The sequence below is a fragment of the Cyprinus carpio genome, chromosome B2 (assembly GCF_018340385.1).
Source record: "Cyprinus carpio isolate SPL01 chromosome B2, ASM1834038v1, whole genome shotgun sequence".
Taxonomy (NCBI): Eukaryota; Metazoa; Chordata; class Actinopteri; order Cypriniformes; family Cyprinidae; genus Cyprinus; species Cyprinus carpio.
The window spans coordinates 24856364-24863925 of NC_056598.1; positions in this window are offsets into that span (position 1 = coordinate 24856364).

Sequence of the window (7562 nt, forward strand, 5' to 3'; positions counted from 1 at the left end):
CGTGACTAGTGGAACAGTTGACTCCCTCGTCCAAATCTATGGCTGTTACCAAATGATGAAACCAAACAGTTGTGGTGTTTGATGTGTCTGCCTCCATTAGCATGCAAGCACAACCCCTAAGAGTTGCTTCAAGACGTGATGCAATATCAAGCGCTGTTTTTTTTTTTTCTAGCAGAGTTGTGCAATACATTATAATTGTCATCAGGTTTCTGAGTCATTGTTTAATAGAGACCGATGAAACTCAACTCTATGTGATAATTTGTTTATGTGGGGGTTTGGGATCCTGGGAGAGAAGAACTCCTTGACAACCTCTCCAGTGAGATATTTAGCAACAATTACAGGATTTTTTAGTTACCAACAAGCACCAAGCACACCGTTTCTGCAACAGACATGAATGAAATTCCACTGATTTACGTTGAAAGAGGGGCCCAGGTCTGTATCTAGGGTGCTATTTTGACTTGGACCAGTAGGTAACCATGTAGCTATGCCCTAACAATTGCTCAGAACACCTTAGCAACCACAAAGTAAGTCTCTGCAACCACCTATAACAATCTAGCATCATTATAGTGAGTACAAGTGGGGAAGTCGTGGCCTAGTGGTTAGAGAATTTGATTCCTAACCCTAAGGTTGTGGGTTCGAATCTCGGGCTGGCAATACCACGACTGAGGTGCCCTTGAGCAAGACACCGAACCCCCAACTGCTCCCCGGGGCGCCGCAGCATTAATGGCTGCCCACTGCTCCGGGTGTGTGTTCACAGTGTGTGTGTGTGTGTGTGTGTGTGTGTGTGTTCACTGCTGTGTGTGTGCACTTTGGATGGGTTAAATGCAGAGAATTAATTCTGAGTATGGGTCATCATACTTGGCTGTATGTCACGTCACTTGTATTTTTTTTTTTTTTTTTTTTTTTTACAAAGCAAATGGGCAAGAACTGCATTTTTTTTAATGCTCCACAAATGTGATTGATTGATTGATTGATTGATTGATTGATTGATTGATTGGTTCATTCATTCATTCATTAAAAAAATATTCATTCATTCTTTCAAAAAATTAATTCTTTCATTCAACAATATACATTTATACATTCTTTCAAAAACTATGCATTCATTCATTCATGCATTTAAAAATGATGCATTCATTCATTCTTTCAAAAATCATTCATTTATTCATTCATTTATTCAAAAATTATGCATTCAGTCCTTCTTTGAAAAAAATATTAATTTATTCATAAATTATGCATTCATTCATTCTTTCATAAATTATGTATTCATTCATTCATTCAAAAAAAATACATTCATTTATTCTTTCATAAATTATTAGGAAAATAGATTTTTCATTTGTTGAAAATAATTGTTTAAATCTTAATAGTTTCAAACATATTAAATGCACTTCAATGAGAAGTAAATTTGTTTTTAAAATGTATTTTGGATAAAATAAATATATTTGGATTGAAAATATATTTTAAAAAATGGTCAGAAATATATATGGAAATCTAAAACCTATTGAAATATATATATATATATATATATATATATATATATATATATATATATATATATATATATTTTAATATCAATATTAGCCATATATATTCTATACATTTTTTTGGCCTTTTTAAAATTTCTATTTTTGTTCTGGTTTTTTTGTTTGTTTGTTTTTTTCCCCCAGAAAGTATAAAAATCTAGTTTGTGATTTAGTATGTTTAGTATCACTCACTCAGTCAGTATGTGCATCTGTATCTGCACCAGCACATGTTCAGAAAGCTGAGGCTGTTTCCTCAGGGCACAGAGTGGAACCCTGAGCTTTCCGTGGTTACATTGGCTTTTGTTTGAAATGGCTTCCAAGAAAGAACGGAAGGATAAATGGATGGATGTGTTTGGTTGTTTACCAAGACTTTGTTTGTAGGAGTTGATGAATGCAAAGACAACATGCGATAAGATGAAAAAAAATGTGTAAATGCTGTAGGCATGCATAGATGTCACCTGCGTCTGTGTTCAGAAAAAAATCCTTCAGCTAAAAACCCTTGATGTATTAAAGCCTTTAATGAAAGTCTTCTCAAGCATTCTCCCGTGTATGCGGTGAACAAAAAAATCCCATCATGCTCTGCTTACTTCATACTGTTCCAGCATTGTTTGTGTGTCTATGTGTGTGTGTAAAACACAGAAAGAGGAAGAAAGAAAGGGACCGTGTATGTGAAAATGTGCTCTGCATTCTTTTTCAGACATTTGGGGACATCACCATTCAAATCTGCACAAACATATTGAAATGCAATGATAGCTGTCACATAGATTATAGACTACATACATCTCTCTCACACACACTGTCCCTGTGCATTTCTCTTTGCTTTATTGAATGAGCTCATTTTTCATTTTCATTTTTTTTTTTCCTCAAGTAGAGCATTTAGAGGCATCCAGATATAAATCCAGATTATGCACATCAGTTGGGTGGCACACAAGTCCTTGATGTGACATTTATTTGACATTTGAGGAGATTTCTGTCTGGAATGAGGCGATATTACTGCAGTAAAGTGGATATAATGCTGTTGACAGAGCTGTGGGAGATGGCCACTCCACATGCTTCATATCCTCTGAGAAATACTGATGATATTCTCTCATGATATTTTTATATTTCTTGCATAGAAACTACATTTTAAGAAAAGCTAGATGTAAAAAAAAAAAATGATCAGGTTGATGGAGGATCTAATTGTTTAGTGGTAATGGAGACTGATGATTTAGAAAAGGATTTTCTTGATTTTCCTTCGAAAAATTTGAATAACTATCAGATTTTTGGATTAGCACTGGAAGTGGGGATTGAGCTCATTATTTCCTTCTGATTTTAAAGGAAGGTCAAACACATGGTTGGCAAATTTGTGGCTCCCAAAAAGTTGTCATTCAGAAAACTTCATGGTTGTGATGTCAAAACAAGGAGTGCATTAACATACTGTTATACTGTATGCAACATACAGTTTAAATACTGTTATTTCTAAACAATAGAAGAATATACTGACATTACTCCAGCTGACTTTCTAGGGAGCGAAATAGGACAGCTACAAAGATGGGTAGTACACTTGCTAGAACTAGTGAGGAGACTGAGACCTTGACTAACATCATAGATTTGAATGCAGCAAATATGTAGGATATGGCCATTTTAATCATGTAAATCCTGACATGATTTTATTTTTAATTTTTTTTATGGAACAGTTTATTGAAACTTTGGACAAATTAAAAGAAAATCTAAAAGAAAAAAAAGGTTTGAATATGTAAATATGTTGAATATGTGTCATAATTGATACATCAGACTTTAATGGTTCATATACTATGATATAGTGAGAATATGGAACACATCACTTTTATTCAGAGGCCCAAACTGAACCAAAATATGCTGGTAAAATGAAATTCTGGTAGCTTGTCATATAAATCAAAGAGATCTTTATACCATTATAGCAGACAACTTATATAAAAGGTACATTAATATTAGTTTTCACACTATATCTTTCAATTATATGTCTTAGTAAGATGATATTTAAATGCTTATTTTTTTTATTATGTAGAACAAATATAATGTAATGCAATTCAATGATGATTGAGAGTGATAAATAAAATTTCCTCAAAATCATGTTGATTCATATTTCAAACTAAACATGCTGTTTTAAAAAATATCAATAAATATAAATAACAGTAGACAGTAACATCATTCTTATTCATTAAAGATTTCACTGCAAAATTACATTTTTAGAATGATACTAAAAGGCCTTTTACTTGCTAAAAAAGTATAAAGTATCAATCTGAAGGCAGAAGGCATGCAGTAGATTGTTTACCACAGTTTTTTCAGCAATGTTTTCATCATGTTGGTAATTTAGAGACCTGTATCATGCATCAAATAGGATACACTAGGCTTTATAGCCTTAAAGCTAGAGCTACTCAGTCAGGAATGAAAGGGGTCCAGGGTCAAGCTTTTATCTCAAGTCATTTTTATGATCCCAGAGCAGCTTGAGCCGCAGAAGCACGCTAGATTCAGCATGTGGAATATCTCTGGGGTTTTTTAAAGCACAAAAAGTCACTCACATAAAAGCTGGAAACAACAGAAGGCAGTGCATGAATGCGTGTGTGAGGGAGAGGGGTAGAACAGGGGGTGACAGTAATTGACTCTCACCTGTTGATGCAGGGTCATAATTGCAAACTTCAGTTGTCACCATGGAAACATGCCATGTTCCTATGGCGACATGGAGTGGTTTTCAGGGGCACAATATGATCGCTTGTGTGTGTGTGTGTGTGTGTGTTTGTGTGTTTGCGAGGCTTTTCTGTTGCTCCGATCCGCTGAGGTTCAATAAAGCATATCATACACACTGAGCTCTTGCTGCTTTTGTCATCTCCCTTCACAGCTAGCCGATAGCTCCGGTTCCGTCCCGACAGAACGGCGGGAATCCTGGCAAGGGAGACACAAAATATCACATTTCTAAATTCAAAATGACTGTGTTTCTCTTCAGGGACCAGTAAAGTATCTCTCCGTCTCAGCCATCTATCAAAAGTGTCTGTGTGTGTGAATTTGATTGACTGGGTGTGTATGACTATGTGTGTTCGCTGTGTGATATATGATGTAATTTCAGAAATTTCTCCACATGCACAACGGCCTGAAGCAACAGAGCGGCAACATGTCCCACCCCTTCCGCCCCAGTCTCCCTCTTTCTGCATGAAAGAATGATAAATAGCTTCATGAAACCAGTGTGTAACACTCACTCATACACACACAAGGCTGTGTGGAAGGTCAAACTGTATGTAAATTATCTGGTTTTGGATTTTGGTCCCAGCAGATGTCGGCTCCGCTCTATGATTCTGAGCGATAGCCAACCAGCTCCGTCTGCTGAGGAGATTTCCTGTGGCTGTGGAGGGCTTTCTTGTTTAATGACAGACTAGGAAAGAATAACAGAACAGCCTCTAAGCATGTAAGAATGATTGGGGAGGGGATGTAAAATGAAAAAGGAATGAGAACACAGGAAGAGAAAGCCAGATAGAGTGAAAGAGGTATGAAAGAAAGGCAGAAAGTAAATGAACTGCTGATTCCGTTCTAAATGGTTTGCCGATCGCAAATGAATCTCCCTTTAAAAAGTGGCTTGTGCATCTGAACTGACTTTGAGCTGAATAATAACACTATTATCTTCTGTAAAGCTGATTTATTGTTGAAATGAGTTTGGTTCATAACTAATCAACTAATGAACTTAGCAACACTGAGACTGTTAATGAATCAACATTGAACTAAATTGAGCTGAATAATGACACTATTGTCTTTTGAGGTCTGCTTTACAGCTGAGATTATATTTGTTCCATAATTCAAGAACTTTGCGACATTAATGCTCCTATTTTGCTTTGAAACAATACGTATTTTATAGAGCGCTATACTACATTAGGGATTCCCAACTTTATTGTCAGCCGAACCCCTTTAACCTAAAATATTTACTGAGATGTACTTCAATAAATGAACAACACATTTGCATGTTTATGGTTCTCTGATGCTGGTTAAAGGCTACATGATTTGCAGGTTAACCAAATAAAATATATTTCAGCTTTTTTAGTAAGTGTTATGTATTTGTTTATTCATTTTATTTTATTGTTGAATTAATTATAATTTTTTTATCAACTCATGAATCCCAGTTTGGGAAACCCTGGTGTAACCAAAATATTCAGAGTAATTTTTTTTTCATTTTTTTTTCACAAAAACAATTCATTTAGATGTTACCACTTGATGTTATGTGACAAATAATTGATGCATAAGACTTTAATGGTTCATATGATATAGTGAGAATTCGAGAGAAAAAAAATCACTTTTATTCAGAGGCCCAACCTTAACAAAAATATGCTATTTGGTAATATGAAATTTTGACAGCTTGTAATGTAAATCAAAGGGATCTTTATAACATTCTAGCAGACTACTTGCATATTAATTTTAAGTTTTTACACTGTATCTATCAATAATATGTCTTGGTAAGATTATATTTAAATGCACCAGTTCATTTAGATGTTACCGCTTGAGGTTATGTGACAAAACACTTTTACAATTTATTTCAGCCCAAAATCAAAAGAAAAAAAAAAGAAAAAAAAAAGAAAAATATTTTTTTTTGTATAATTACGATTTTTTTTTTTTGCATTGTGACATTATTTACTTCTCTTCTCATTTTCATTGTTTTTCTGCAAAAATACAGACATATTATTTAATTTATTATTCTATAGAATTTATACACCATAGTATTTCTAGCACTGTCTTTAATCTAAATAATAAAATATTTTGTATTACAGTTATGAGAATCACCATTGGCAGTAATGAGAATTTCTTTTCATGAAATGTCACAATGCGAAATAAATAAATAAATAAATAAATAAATAGGCTTCTTTCATTATGCAAAATATGATTTCTTTTCTTCTTCTTCTTCTTCATCTTCTTGTTTTATTATGGGGTAGGATGTGACCTGGACGTGTTCTCATCAGATTCAGTCGTGCATGAAAAAAACTATCAGGATATTAAACTGTGCTTTTGTTTTTTTCAGCTACGTGACTTTAAAATATCAGGTTTGGCAGGAGCTCATATCTGGGCAGACTAACTCTTAATCTCTCTGTCTCGCTCCCTCTTTCATTCTGTCTTTCTCACTCAGGGTAGCAGACATCTCTGCGTACAGGGGCCTGAGGCGTTGTTGAGTGTGGCATCATAAAACAGGCTTGAGAAAAGAGAGAGAGACAGAGAGCACGTGTTTGCGAGCAGATTAACACACTGTGTGTTGGGGGATTTCAGCTGCTCTGGCTAACACACACTCAGTGTCTGATTGAAAAGCCCATCTGAAGCATACGGACAGAGTCAGAGTGCCCTGTAAGCTGCAGATTCATGTCAACAGTCTTTAGCCTTATTCTAAAGCTTTACCAGCTGCTGGAAATTGTCCTGGAAAATGTAACAATATTTGTGTGTTTGTATGTGTGTGTGCATGTGACAACGCTTTATCTCTCTGACAAAAGCTTGTTTGAATCAGTAAGCATTTGTGGTGTTATCTGACCAGCTCTGTGTTATCAGTAGACATTCATCACCATGACAGATGCACAGCATGCATGGAAATGTGTATATGTAAAATAGAAGCACATGCTCTCAGAATAAAAATCGCTCTTAAAAATAAAGGTGCTTATTTTGCCATTTATTAAACATCCATGAAACCTTTCTATAGCACAAAAGATTCTTTAGGGAAACCAAAATGGTTCTTCTGTAGCATCACTGCAAAAAAAAAAAAAAAAAAAATATCACCCTATGGACACCCAAGACGTAGATTCAGATTTGGTGAAATTTTGCATTTTATCACTTGCTCACCAGTGGATCCTATGCTGTGAATGGGTGCCGTCAGAATGAGAGTCCAAACAGCTGATAAAAACATCACAATAATCCACAAGTAAACCATACGACTTTATCAATGGAAGTCTTGTGGAGTGAAATGCTGCATGTTTGTAAAAAAAAATATATCCATCATTAAGAAGTTTTCGACTTCAAAGAATTGCTTCCTGACAAAATACGAGTCCTCTACCCATAATATTTCTT